This window comes from Pristiophorus japonicus, chromosome 11, assembly GCF_044704955.1.
Source record: "Pristiophorus japonicus isolate sPriJap1 chromosome 11, sPriJap1.hap1, whole genome shotgun sequence".
Taxonomy (NCBI): domain Eukaryota; kingdom Metazoa; phylum Chordata; class Chondrichthyes; family Pristiophoridae; genus Pristiophorus; species Pristiophorus japonicus.
In genome coordinates, this window is record NC_091987.1 from 179,154,600 (window position 1) to 179,169,905 (window position 15,306).

At 46.2% G+C, this 15,306-nt stretch overlaps 1 long non-coding RNA gene across 1 annotated transcript in view; it reads right to left on the reverse strand.

Moving 5' to 3' along the window:
• Positions 1 to 6,948: 6,948 nt before the first annotated feature.
• Positions 6,949 to 15,306, reverse strand: part of LOC139276392 (uncharacterized) — a 116,658-nt gene continuing 108,300 nt past the window's right edge. The window contains exon 4 of the long non-coding RNA XR_011595924.1: positions 6,949 to 7,022. This is a non-coding gene — a long non-coding RNA (uncharacterized lncRNA). The remainder of the gene's footprint in view (positions 7,023 to 15,306) is intronic.

Below are 15,306 nucleotides of genomic sequence, written 5' to 3' on the forward strand. Positions count from 1 at the left end.
TTGAGGAAGAGTTCCTAGTGTCAATCTGGGATAGTTTCCTTGAACAGTACATTGCGGAACCAACCAGCAAGCAGGTTATCTTAGATCTGGCACTGTGTAATGAAACAGGATTAATAAACGATCTCCTAGTAAAGGATCCTCTAGGAATGAGTGACTATAACATGGTTGAATTTCAAATTCAGTTGGAAGGTGAGAAAGTTGGATCTTTAACCAATGTCCTAAGCTTAAATAAAGGAGACTGCAAAGGTAAGAAGGCAGAATTGGCTAAAGTGGACTGGGAAAATAGATGAAAGTATGGGGTGGTTGATGAACACTGGCAGATATTTAAGGAGATATTTCATAACTTGCAACAAAAATATATCCCAATGAAAAGGAAAGGCTGTAAGAGAAGGGATAACCATCTGTGGCTAACTAAGGAAATAAGGAATGGTATCAAATTGAAAACAAGGGCATATAATGTGGCCAAGACCAGTGGGAGGCCAGAGAATTGGCAAAGAACGACTAAAAAAATTATAAAGAGAGGGAAGATAGATTATGAAAGTAAACTAACACAAAATATAAAACAGATAGTAAGAGTTTCTACAGGTACATAAAAAGGAAAAGAGTGGCTAAAATAAATGTAGGTCCTCTAGAGGATGAGACTGTGGAATTAATAATTGGAAACAAGGAAATGGCAGAGACTTTGAACAAATATTTTGTAAGGTCTTCACAGTAGAAGACACTAAAAACATCCAATAGTGGTTAATCAAGGGGCTATAGGGAGGGAGGAACTTAATACAATCACTATCTCTATAGAAGTAGTACTCGGTAAAATAATGGGACTAAAGGCAGACAAATTCCCTGGAACTGATGGCTTACATTCTAGAGTCTTAAAAGAAGTGGCTGCAGAGATAGTGGATGCATTGGTTATAATCTACCAAATTCCCTTGATTCTGGGGAGATCCCAGTGGATTGGAAAACTGCAAACCCCTATTTAAAAAAGGAAGAAGACAGAAAGCAGGAAAATGCTAGTGTCTATTATTTAGGAAGCAGTAGCAGGTCAGTTGGAAAAGCATAATTCAATCAAGCAGAGTCAGCATGGCTTTATGAAAGGGAAATCATGTTTGACAAATTTGCTGGAGTTCTTTGAGGATGTAACGAGCAGGGGGAAACCAGTGGATGTGGTGTATTTGGATTTCCAGAAGGTGTTTGATAAGGTGCCACATAAAAGGTTACTGCACAAGATAAAAGTTCACAGGGTTGAGGCTAATATATTAGCATGGATCGAGAATGGGCAAACTAACAGAAAACAGAGAATCGAGGCAAATGAGTAATTTTCTGGTTGGCAAACAGTGACAAGTGGGATGCCTCAGGGATCGGTGCTGTGGCCTCAACTATTTACAATCTATATTAATGACTTAGATGAAGGAACTGAGTGTAATGTGGCCAAATTTGCTGTTTATACAAAGATGGGTGGGAAAGCAAATTGTGAGGAGGGCACAAAAAATCTGCAAAGGGATATAGACAGGCTAAGTGTGTGGGTAAAAATTTGGCAGATGGAGTATAATGTGGGAAAATGTGAGGTTAAAAAAATCCATGCACAGGCATCTTCCACCCTTCAATTGGAGTTCAGGACTGGAACATCGGGTCCTTCATTGAAACATCTGTGAACTCTTGTGGAACATTCGAGGTACCGCCGATGATACGGTGGGTTTCTACTGCCTGAAAACACCAACTGCCATAAATCAGGTAACGATTTAAAGGGTAAGACTGTATAACATGCCTGTCACCTTTAAGGAGAAGTTTAATTTAAAAGATTTATATAGCATCTTTCACAACCACCAGATGTCTCAAAGCACTTTATAGCCAGTGAAATACTTTTGAAGTGTAGTCACTGTTGTAGTGTAGGAAACAACATCGGCAGGACCCAGGTACAGAGGAGTGGGCAGGTCGGGGCGGATGAACGGCGAGTGGTGAGATGCGGTGAATGTTTATGTTGGAGGAGCGGCGAGAGATCGTGGCAGAGGTGCGACAGATGAGGGTACAGGGCTCAGAAGAGCCGAGGGCCCAGGGGCAGCACGGGCCAGTCCACACTGTGATATGTGCGCGCACTAGGTCTGTGCAGCAGAGCAGGTCTCCAGTCGTCTTGGTTAATCCTTGCCACTGGACCAAGACCTTGCTCTGTCAAGCCCGTGTGCAACGGCCACCACACGTTAAAAAAATCCACGCACAGGCATCTTCTACCCCGTCAATTGGAGTTCAGAGCTGGAATATCAGGTCCTTCATTGAAACATCTGTGAACTCATGGAAGCAAGTCATCCTCGTTCGAGGGACCGCCTATGATGATGATGATGTAGGAAACACGGCAGCCAATTTGTGCACAGCAAGCTCCCACACATAGCAACATGATAATGATCAGATAATCTGTTTTTTTGTTGTGTTGATTAAGGGATAAATATTGGCCCAGGACACCGGGGATAACCCAGTCCCGTTTCGGGTAGATTATTCGAATTATTCGAATTATTATGGTGGGAGTCAGAGGGAAGAGGCGGAAAATTCAGCTCTTTATCTGTAACCCCTACACCGCCTCCCAGAGCTTTGGGGCGCTGTTTGAGGTGGTGTAGTGGTGGATTCGGGTCGGGAGTGGGGCAGTGTCCATCACTGCCACGCCGACCATGTCAGTGCGGCAGTGATGACGTCAGTGCGATACGGACGCGGATGTGCTGCGTTGATACGTAACGACGTACTTCCCCCTCAGTTAACGGGTGAGGCCTCCGTGGCGCCAACTGGGTTACCAGGGAAGGGTTAAGCCACCAGAGTCAGACGCCAATTAATAGAAAATGGCGGCCGCGTCGGTGCGCCTTCCCCTTTAAGGGCGGCCACACCGCCCAGCCACTGGCAGGTTCCCGCCTCGTGAAACTGTCGGGGGCACCGACCAATGGGGTTGGCAGGCGGGCATGGCGTCAAGTTGGGGCGTGGCGGATTGGTCACAATTGCCACCTGCTCCCGGTCAGTAAGGCCTTACCGTCCCGTTATCACCTCTCAGAGGGAAGTTGTCCCCTTTTTACCGAGGTAACAGACCTTGAAAAAAGGGACAATTTCAGCCCCACCGTCTTTTGAATGTAGCATTAAACTAAGGCCTTGTCTGCCCTCTCAGGTGGATGTAAACGATCTCATGGCACTTCTTGGAGATGTGTAGGGGAGTTTCCCCTGGTCTCCTGGCCAATAGTTATCTCCATACCAAAGATCACCTGGCCCTTTATCTCGATGCTGTTTATGGGAGCTTGCTGTGCACAAATTAGTTTCTGAGCTTCCTACATTACAACTGCGGCTATACTTCAAAAATGCTCGAGGATGTTATGAAAAGCGCAATGTCAATTCAAGTTCTTGTCTTAAATAAATAACCTGATGATGAATTACAAGAATTTTAAAGTAGCAGGCAGGAGTCCTGCAGTGGAAAGTCTGTTTATTTAAAGAAGTTCTGTAAAATTCTGGGGCTGTGTTGCTCCCCCCCCACACAACGTACATCTCCTCTATTAAAAGCCATTATGACTGTATATCCTGTGATCTCTGACAGCAATGATGAAGTCAGACCAACAATATACGGTAACCTGAGACGTGACATGACATGCTTGGGAGGAACAGATGACTATGGTCCTTTGGTTCTCAAAGTTTTCCTCCACTAGGAGTTTTCCTTATCTCATGTCTGGGGCTGTTATGGGCTGATTGCTAGAGATTGATTACCGTGATTCGCTATTCTGTATACATTTACAGCAACTCCATTATATATACCATTATAGTGTCAGCTGTGGCTTAGTGGGGAGCACTCTCGCCTCTGAGTCAAAAGGTTGCGGACTCAAGAAAATCTAGGCTGACTCTCCAGTGCAGTGCTGTGGCACTGTTTTGAAGAAGTATCCTGGCCAATATTTATCCCTCAATCAACATAACAAAAACAGATTATCTGGTCATTATCGCATTGCTGTGTGTGGGAGCTTGCTTGTGTGCAAATTGGCTGCCTCGTTTCCCACATTACAACAGCGAATACACTTCAAAATGATTTCATTGGCTATAAAGCACTTTGAGATGTCTGGTGGTCGTGAAAGACTCTACATAAATGCAAGTCTTTCTTTCTTTCATTATCATTGTAGTATGCGAATGCTAGGGATGGAAGAAGGTGAATTAGATGGACTTTGGTCTTTTTTTCGTCTAGCAATTCTTGCGTACTTTACAGCATTCAACCAGCAGAAGAAAAGTGAGAGAGATAGAGGGAAAGATCATGAGAGAGATGGAGAGAGAGAGAAACTGAGAAAAAGAGACAGAGACAAAAAAACGAGAGGCAGAGAGACAGTGACAGAAACAATGCAAAAGAAGGGCACAAGAGACAGAGGGGAGAGAAACAAGTGGACCAGATAGAGAGTAAATGAGATTTTAAAAAGTCATTAAAATACTTTGTGTAATCTAAAAATAATTTACTTTAAGTTCAAAACCATTTCAGGATGCTGAACAGATTTTAATGAACAATGTCACGTGAAACTATCGTACAGGTTGTGAGGGAGAAAGTGACAGAGAGAGAATGAGAGATAGGGAGAGGGAGGTACAAATCTTTTGTTGGCACTGTGTATTCTCACTGGATGCCTCAAACTTGTGTTTAAGTTTGATGTGCAGAAGACACTTAAGCCAGACGCTCATGCGCAGAACAGCTTTTTGGGACAGTCATGGAGCAACATGGGAGTTTAAGTTGACCAATACCATCCACTCAGAGGGGACCACCCTCAAAAGGAGCCTCGATTGGAAATGGGGCAACAATATTGTAGTGACATTTTCCAAATCCACTCAATGCAGCTCCTTTCTGGGAGTGCAGGAGCAGTGAATTATCTATAAATCCCACGCTGATTTTTGCCAATTACAAATGGACACCAGTTGAAAAACGTTACCCATCTGTATTTTTTGCAGTTAGGACCAGTTAAAAGGTTTCCCTTTTATCAACCATGAGCTGTAAACAAGTGAGTAATCTACCTGTGGTAGCCTTAATAATTAGTGTGTGTATTGAGGTAAGGATGGGTTCCAAACTCTGTAATCTGTGATGAGCCACCTGCGATATTTCTCGGAATGATTGCTGTGATTCTGTTCCCAATTGTTGCTGTTTACACTCTGGTGCCATCTTGTGTCTCAACAAGTGTTCACATCCCTCACCCCAGGCTGTTTTTCATTCATTGCAAACATTGCTCGTGAGCTCAAAGGCATTTCCTGTCAGTGCTGCCAACCAGGACCTCTCGTTCCAGGCATGTTTTTCGAGGGGAGAGTGAACCTGCTCAGGAGCACAGAGCTGACAGGAGGAGTCGGGGGAAAGCAGGAGAAAGCTGACAGACTCCGTCTGCTGGCAAATTGAGAATTTGTTTTTCTTCAAAGCAAGACTACAACAACATCTATATTGTGTTTAGACACTTTACAGCCTTCTGGACTCAACATCGAATTCAACAATTTCAGACCAAAACCACTGCCCATATTTTGCTCCCTTCCCTCCTTTTTCTAACCCCCCCCCCACCCCCCGCCCCCCGATCTTATGTATTTTTTCTCTGTTTCCTATGGCAGTTGGTAATGATTCCATCATTCACACCCTATCTAGACTCATCTTCCAACTTCTGCCATTACCATCTCAAGTCGGCCCATCATCCCTTTTGTCTTTCTAATCTCTCCTGCCTTCCACCCTATCCCAGACCCTCCCTCCTGTTCTTTCCTCCCCTCCCTCTTTCAGCGCTCCTTAAGAATCTGTTCATTGTGAACATTCGCCAGTTCCGACGCAGGGTCGTCGACCCGAAGCGTTAACTCTGCTTCTCTCTCCACACATGCTGCCTGACCCGCTGAGATTTCCAGCATTTTTTGTTTTTACTTCAGATTCCAGCATCCGCAGTATTTTGCTTCTGTGACATCTATATTGCACCTAGAACAATCTCAGGCACTGAGTTATTAGATGCAGCCATGCTCCAATTAGTTAACCAATTCACAGAGTCAGTCTGGTCACACCTCAGCGAGTGAAGGCCATTAGCCACACACTGGAATACGCACCAATATCCTCGTCCCAGGCATTAATATATCCGCAAAGACTTTTTCCATCAGTTACCAGTTATGGAGCCCTGTGTTTATCTGAAGAGAGACCTTGAAATGGTTCCTGATGCATCCCTTTAGGTAAAGGAGGGCTCCTCATTAACTATCTTTTCCCATACCTGCTACACAGTAGATTGGGATTTATGCGTCTAACTCACTGTTCATATTTTACATAAGGAAATTAGCTCAGAACTTAGCAAGAATAGAGTGAAGCCATGATGTAATGCTCCATCATCTTGCCTACAGATGATGCAAGCCCCTGTGACTGGCAACAGTTTGGGTCGGGAGTGGGATTCACTCTCTTGGTGATTGCAACATACCCGAGGTTGTGAACTGCTTTCAACAAAAGTGCACGCTCCATACCACCAAAACGTTGCTTATCACCATCACAAGCAATGTCAACTCCAAACCAGTAACACAACTTTCTAAAATTCCTTGGGCTGGCAAGATAACAGTTCGTGTTCTTGGCATCTTGCAACCTATGTTACCGTATAGAAAGATATAACAATGCTCCTTGTTACCAGAATGAGCTGGTTGAGCTAAAGAGATCACTTTGTATCTTGGCACTGGGCGAAAGTTCGGTCAATGCTTAGCCACAAATACCCACCCACAGATTTGCAAACCATAGTAAAAAGTATACTTACAGTGAAGGCAAGTCCTGCACCATTCACAGAGGCAAGTCAAATGAAAATCTGCCAAAGCACTGAACCTTTAAGTAGACTTCCTTATGGGCGTATCCTCTTTAACTCCACTGTTCTATTCGCCTGCAGGACTGGAGGGCTGGCAATGCAAATAATGGTGTGACTAATAACCAAGAGGGGTTCCACCTGCATATCTCAGCCATTCAGCTGGTTTCTGTAGCTCTTCCCTCTCTAGATTTCATTCGGGTAAGTCTGACAAAGCTCATAGAAAAACAAAACACTGCAGATGCTGGAAATCTGAAATAAAAACAGAAAATGCTGGAAATACTCAATGGGTCAGGCAGCATCTGTGGAGAGAGAAACAGAGTCAATGTTTCAGGTCGATGACCCTTCGTCAGATCTGTTCTGAAACGTTAACTCTGTTTCTCTCCGACGAAGCTTAGCAGCATCAGCGAAGATCACCCTACCACTTTCTTTTTTATTGGCAGACAATGAAGTGTGTGTAATACAGCGCCTTGTGATGCAGACCATTCCTTGGTCTGCGCTGTGTCGGCTAATCTTAGCTGGAGAGGGGGGGGTTGCTGCCTTTGGCCTCGGAAGAAAATGACCCGGGAAGCCCGTCGCTGATCATGATACCTTGCTGGAAAGTGAGAACATGTCGATCTTGAGGAGAGGAGCGGGCTTGTCCGTGATGCTTTCCATGATAAAATAGCCGGCTATCACTTATTGCCTACACTCACATGCAAAGAATGGCCACTTGGGCAAGGTACCAGAGGACTTCCTGTGGCAGTGTACTCCTGTAACTGGGGTGGGGGGACGGGGGGGGCGGGGTAAGGAAAGCTCCCGTTCACTAGCTTTCAGCGGCACAAAAATGGACACTAACTATTTTTTCAATGCAGATTTATCATTCTGATACATACATGAACTCAGTGTTGATTGTTGGGGGTTGCGAGTTGTGGTCGTGTTGGCCGATTTCTGGGCCGGGCCGTGCTGGGCCGCTGCACGCTGCTTCCTCCATTGACCCTGGCCTGCTGCTGCAGGACCATCAGCAGGCCGGAGCCACTGGAGGGAGCAGCATGTGGCGACATGCCACTGCAGGGAGCAGCGCGTGCTGCTTCAGGAGGGCGATGGCTGTGAAGCCAGGTCGCTGATTGCAGTGCAGGCAGGTACAGCAGATGGGGCGAAGGAGCGGCAAAAGTTTGTAGATGGAAGTGACCGGGGCCCAGGAGAGGCGAGAGTTTGGGGCCCAGAAGAGGCGAGGGCCCAGGGGCAGCACGGGCCAGCCCACACTGCTATATGTGTGTGCACTAAGTCCGTGAGCAGAGCTGGTCTCCAGTTGTCCTGGTTAATCTTTGTCACTGGACCAAGACCTAGCTCTGTCAAGCCCGTGTGATGGCTGGTGTGCAACGGCCACCACACGTTAAAAAAATCCACGCACAGGCATCTTCCACCCTTCAGGATGTAGTTCAGGATCTGGAATTTTAGATCCTTCATTGAAACACCTGTGAACATTTTGGCGTGGAAGCAAGTCATCCTCGATTCGAGGGACTGACTATAATGATGATGATGAGTGTTGGGTGACTGGTGGTAGGGTGTGCTGCTGGGATCTGGCTGTACTGCAGATCAGGGTATGGGAGCACTGGGAATGGGGGGAATGGGATATGAGATCAGAGTGAAAGAAATAAAGAACGCACTTGCATTTATATAAGACCTTTCATGACAGGCCATCCCAAAGCACTTCCCAGCCAATGAAGTACCTTTGAAGTATGGTTGAAGCATGGTCACTGCTGTAACGTAGAGAAATGCAGCAGCCAATTTGCGCACAGCAAACTCCCCCAAACAGCAATGAGATGATGACCAGATAATCTGTTTTAATGATTTCGGTTGTGGGACCTTCCTGTGCAAGAATTGGCTATGTAACGACCGGCCAATCCAATATTACCCGTTATCCACCCCCAGCAAGAGTTCAAATGACTCCCACCCTCTTTCCAAAGCTTAGGAGGCCTTTGATCTCCCCCAATTGAAAGGATCCCAGTGAAAGCCAGTGATTGGTTCTCCGGGGTGACTGTAACCTTTGAACCTGTGCTCCCGCTTGAGCTCAGGATTGCTGAGTTAACCGCTCAATGTTTGATAATATCGAGTTTAAGAAAGGGTCACTACCTTGTTAAAAGTAGAATTATTTATCTCGTTTTGAACAGGAAAAATTCAAAGGGTAGAATTTCCGCTTTGAGTATTGCAGGCAAAACCGGCACAAACTGAGCCCAAAATGTTTGCTTTTTGCATATCGCCAAACGCAAAACCTGCCATGAACCAGCACAATCGGGCAGCGTTTTAAAACATAATTGTTAATATTGAAAAATAAATTTGCTTTAAAAATATTTCTTGATATAGTTAAGAATGGTAACTTGCTGCAGTTTGATGAAAATGGGCTTATCCCAGAAAATAATCATTAATCAGAGTGTCTAGTCCATCACCTGTAATTAACCCAATATTAATGGGAAATGATTTTAATAGAATATACAGAGCCATTTCCCAGTTATATTGGGGTACAGTAAGTAGTCAGTTTCTTAGTAAATTAAAGAAAAAAAAAATCAATTTCAAAAGCCTTTAAAACATTCATATTAGTAACCTTGTGTCCCAAAAGAAACAGTTTATTTTCTGGATCCTCCTTGAGGGCCTGCAAACGAGCACAATTAATGGAAACCTCGAGTGTTGAGTAATTCACCTTGTGGCCGTGGCCAGTTTTGTGGGTGGGGCCAGCTTCCAGTGCGATGTTTTTAACAACTGGTGCAAAAGATCGCGGAAAGTCGAGTTGCGCTGAACGTAATCTACGCTTAAAATTCCGCCATCTTTTGCACCAGTTACGCTGATTTCAGCCAAATCGCGACAAAAAGGACCACCACCGCTACCGAGTGGAATGTGTAGGACATCATATTAAATAGAAGCATGAAATAAGTCATCAACGATGACTAAATACGGGTCGTAAAATCATTTCATTATTTAACTTCACAGGATGTAACAGATTTGTAGTAAATAGCGATTTGATTACCAAACTATTTGAATGAGAATGTAGTAAGAATGATATTTTAGACATGTGCCTCAGCAAGTATTGGCACATAGTGTGCCTCAAACACAGATTCATTCATTACTCAGAATTTCCAGCAGTTCTCCAGAAGCTGGGACCTTTCCACCCAGAAAAGGGAAGATATGCAGTTACAGTACAACAATTAGATACACAAAGCTACCGCATTGCACCAAACAGAGAAGTCCAAGAGCAATCAGAAAGCAAAGCCATCTATATTTATCTGGTTTTTGGTGAACCAGAAGAGCTTTACACTTGTGTGGTCACAGGATCACAAAATAATTACAAATGAGGGTGACTATTGAGCTTATTTATGCTCATCCGTCCGGAATGCCCCTAAATAAACTTCCCCGCATTGCATCATCCAATTCATCTTGAAAGATACTACGATGTTCCAGGGCCCGGCGTTCCAGCTCGATTAATAGCTTCGACCTGCTGAGAGAACACCACCGCAGGTCGGGGCTATAAATCCAGCTGGAGCACCGGACCCTGGAACATCGTGGGCGAAGGTGCGGTGAATGAGGGTACGGGGCCCAGAAGAGCCGAGGGCCCAGGGGCAGCACGGGCCAGCCCACACTGCGATGTGTGCGCGCACTAGGTCCGTGCAGCAGAGCAGGTCATCCTGGTTCAATCCTTGCCACTGGATAAAGGCCTAGCTCTGTCGAGCCCGTGTGGTGGCTGATGTGCAATGGTCACCACACGTTAAAAAAATCCACGCACAGGCATCTTCCACCCCCTCAACTGGAGTTCAGGACTGGAACATCGGGTCCTTCATTGAAACATCTATGAACTCTTATGGAAGCAAGTCATCCTCGTTCGAGGGACCACCTATGATGATGATGAAATGACATCAGGGTTTTCGCTCCTTTACTCTACCTGGGAGCCCTCGTGGGTGGAGACTTGACTTCTGATCTTTGAGCACTGGGCTGACATCCAGTGGGCTACTGGCATCCAATAGCCGTTCCTTTTGGTTGGGAGTTGTGAGTCGGGCTAACAACCTGTCCATATTTATAGGGCCACCGATTTACGAGTCTTCTGCACTCCATTTTTCACCCTGGAGCGCCGGCAATGGCGGTGGTGAGGTGTTCTGGGTGGGCGGTCGGCCTCCAGCGCCCCGCGGCGATCCTCGGGTCCGGTTTAGCGGCGGCGCAGAGCAGCACCGCCCGGAAGAGCTGCGCCCGGTGTGCAACGCCCGTGGTCGCGACAGCGGCACGAGTTTTGACTTCAGCCCAACCCGTCCACTCCACAACGCGCCTCGCAGTAATCGCCGAGGAATATGGGTGGTCCAACGATCCCGACCAGTGGAGAGGGTAAATAATGCCCTCCTAAGGTAAGTGTGATTGCTTTTTCTTTTAATTTTATTTGCGATTTATGTTGTGGTGGCATGGGCAATGTTTTGGGAATGTTTTTGTGGGTTTTTTCCCGGGCGTCTCTCGGAGCGCCCCCGGCCCAGCTCTGGAGCTCAGGAGTATCCCGTGCCAGTGCCCACGAGAGCACTGCACCCCCTGACTCAGGGCCCAGCTGCCCAATGTTACTGACTGAGGCGCAAACTGTTCCCCGGGCACAAACTTCACCGCCCCACCATCATTACCGCCCCAAAAACATCACAGCCGAAAATCCAGCCCAATGTTTGTCATGGAAACAACTCTGAGCACGATCTTCTGGATGTAAGAAGCAGTGGAAGAAACGGGTTGCCGCATGACACACCCACTAGACACGGAAGAGAAAGGAGACTATCTGGGAACCCAGTCTATGTGGGAAAAAAAACTTCCTGATATCAATTCTACGTGTGTTTTTGTAATAGTTTAAACCTAATTACACAATTTAATTGAAAGTAATTTTCTGGGTTTATCTGTTCCGTGCTATTTACCTATGTTGCATACCTCTATGATGTCACCTCTCAGATGCCCCGTCTGCTTACATATTTTGTCTTTCTGCTCTAATTTCTCCTTGTGGCTCAGTGTCAAAGTTTTTGTCTTGTAACACTCCTGGAAACGCCTTGGGACATTTTACTATGTTCAAGGCGCTATATAGATACAGGTTGTTGTTGTAATGTCTGAGCCTCCACTTCCAACTCAACTGCTGCTCGTAGGTTGGTCCCACCTGCCGTTTGAGCCAATCTGCAATGGGTTTCAGAGTCCAAAGGCATGTAGTGTACAAACAGTGAGTGCCAACAGTATTTCCTGAGTGCCTCAGTTTTTTTTCTGGTTTTGTTCATGAGTCACGACGGCTGCATTAATTATACAGACACATGGAGCGGCAGCATCAGAGAATCACATGGAATTTTACAGACACAGAAACAAGTTTATGCTAATGTTTATGCTCCACACAATCCTCCTGCCACCCTACTTCAGCATTCCTTTCTCCCTTAACCACTCCATATGGTAGCCATTCCACATTCTAACCTCTCTCTGGGTAAAGAAGTTTCTCCTGAATTCTTTATTGGATTATTAGTGAGTATCTTGTATTTATGGCCCCTAGTTTTGATCTCCCCTACAAGTGGAAACGTCTTCTCTACGTCTACCCTATCAGACCCATTCATAATTTTAATGACCTCTATTAGGCCGCCCTCTCAGCCTTCTCTTTTCCAGGGAAAGAGCCTCAGCCTGTTCCGTTTTTTCTGATACTTGTAGTTATAGTTGTTATCGGGTATAGTAGCACAGTGGTTACGTTACTGGAATAATACTCCAGACGCCTGGACGAATGATCCAGGGACATGAGTTCAAATCCCACCACGGCAGCTGGGGAATTTAAATTAAGTTAATTAAATAAAAACCTGGAATACAAATCTAGCATCAGTAATGGTGACCATAAAACTACCGGATTGTCGTAAAAACCCATCGGGTTCACTAATGTCCTTTAGGGAAGGAAATCTGCCGCCCTTACCCGGTCTGGCCTATTCGTGACTCCAGACCCACAGCAATGTGGTCGACCCTGAACTGCCCTCTGAACTGGGCAAGCGAGCCACTGTATCCACTCAGTTGTAACAATCTGTTACAGAAAACAATAATAAGAATAAAACTGGCCACAGGGACTGCAGCAGTTCGAGAAGGTGGCTCATCACCATCTTCGCGAGGGTAATTAGAGATGGGCAATAAATGCCGGTCTTGCTAGCGACGCCCACATCCCAGGAATTAATACACAACAAAAAAACACTCTGACGAAGGGTCATCAACCTGAAACTTTAACTCTGTTTCTCTCCACACATGCTGCCTGACCCGCTGAGATTTCCAGCATTTTCTGTTTTTACTCCCGATTCCAGCATCTGCAGTATTTTGCTTTTGTAAAAAACACTCAGTTCTGGCATCCTCCTTGTGAATATGGCTTTTTGGGATGGGGCTTGTGTTTTGTTTGTTATCATGGTGTAAACATCAGCGAGCCATCTGACTGCTCCCACATGGTCGTAGCCTGCCCACAAAGCAAGTTGTCACTGGCGCATATGGCTTCTTGTTTCAAAGGCCAGAAGCCACAAAGTTTTGAATAAATAATGCAGCAAGAAAGAACTTGAATTTCATGACCTCAGAACAATCCAAACCACTTTACAGTCAATAAAATACTCTTGAAATCTAGTGTCAGTGGTTTCCAAACACAGAACCCTTAGAAGATATGATCCAAGACATAGCCATATGACTTATGATAGAGAGAAAAAGCAATTTTGGGTTTATTCTAACTAATCAACCAATGCTAAGGTCCTCATGTATATATTCATGTTTTTCTGCTTTTGATATTTGTTACTGATGGGAAGATCAAGCTTAAAGTATTGCGGTGTGCGATAGTGGTTACGGGCTAGAAATTGCGTAGTGCCCTGTTTGGGGCGATAATGTTTGCTGGAGCGCAACAGTAGCGCTGGGCACTGCACCATTCCAGCGGACGCGAACTTCTGGTTTGGCGCTCCAGGAGGGAAATGGAGCGCTAAATCAAGTGCTGCCAGTTCCCTTGGAGTGCTAGACCAGGCAAGGGGGTGGGGGAAGGGATTGCGGCAGAACGCTACACAATGTCCCGTGCAGCGCTGCCGGGATCACAGGCTGCTTCCCCCCCTTAAAGGGAAGGGCCATTGCTGAGGGCTCTGCAAGGAAACGAATGCACTGCTTGGCCGATGGCACCTGCGATCCACGCCGGTCAGCCCCAAGCATGCTAACAGAGTGCAGGGCTGATCAATCGAGGCCGTAGAAAATATTAAAAATCGAACGGACATAGGTGATAAAACATTTTTGACCAACCTTACCACCAATCCCTTTAACTACCGCTCCCCAAGCAGCTGGCCGAACTCACAGCGCCTCCTGTTGAGGCCCAGCGATGCTGCAGGGGGCGGAAGCCAAGTTAGCATCTGGGGCGGTACCGGGCCAGCCAGATGATGTCATGATCCCCAGGGCGCAGGAGATCATGGTGTTAAGGGTTTACCGCTATCCTGCATGGCAAGTTTGCAGGCGCCGGTACTCTTGCTGCGCTTGGTCGGAAAGCCATTAGCGCCCCGTTATCGCCCTGCAGAGGCGCTGATGGGAGGCGCAAAACAGGCCAATTTCTCCCTCAATTGAGGTTTACTAGGAGCGTCTAGTCTTGTCTTTATTTGTCTCCTTTGGTTATGCGGTGCATTTTCAGATGTTGTGCTATAGATCCCAGCTCCTCAGTGTGGCACAATGGCCCTGATACAGTCCCAGGATCATTCCCGCTGCAGTGTGCAGGGTTAGGGGAAGGCACCTGATTAGCCCCAATGAGTTTCACCGTCTTTGGGATTTATCAAGTTCTGCAAAACATGAAACCTGTGAGTCAGCATTGATGGAGCAGTATGCTCAATTTTATTTCTTGAATTTGCCCGCGGGTGCCCACATCACTATGGGCACACATCCGGCACCCACCCTCATCTGGCTGCTGGAAAATTTTCCTGTCTGGTTTTGCGATGGGGGGACATGCCTGGGACTTCCTGGAAGCCCACACATTTGCACCACGCCCACTTTTGTAAAGGAGCTGCAGTTACAAAAAATATAATTACAACTGTAGGTTGATGATCTTTTGGGGATCTCGGTCATAATTCCCACGTTGTCCCACTTCAGCCCTTGATGAGGCCTACCTGACCACAAATCTTTCCGCCATCAATGTACTGGCCTCCAGCATTAAGCCGAGCTCCTAACTGGCCAGGGTACTGGAGTTCCCGACATTCAGAGGTCCCAGCACTCCCTAATGTCAATGGCCTTGTAGGGACGAGCAGATGCTACATTCTAACAAGACTGTCCTGGGTACTAAGCCCGACAGCCAGAACCTGGCACATCTGGGCGCCAGAGACATTTGCAGCCGTTCTAGGGGGCTCCCGCCAGAGTTACTGTGGGAGTCGGCCAGAATGGTCAAAGAAAACATCCCCAATAAGTTTAATAGTCTTTGCGAATAATGAGGTTCTGTAAAACTTGTAACATATTGACGGCTAAATCAATACTAATATGCTCAATTTTATTTCTCGAATGTTATTTAAAAATGGGCATTGGATAAGCATGCGAGGGAGAAGGA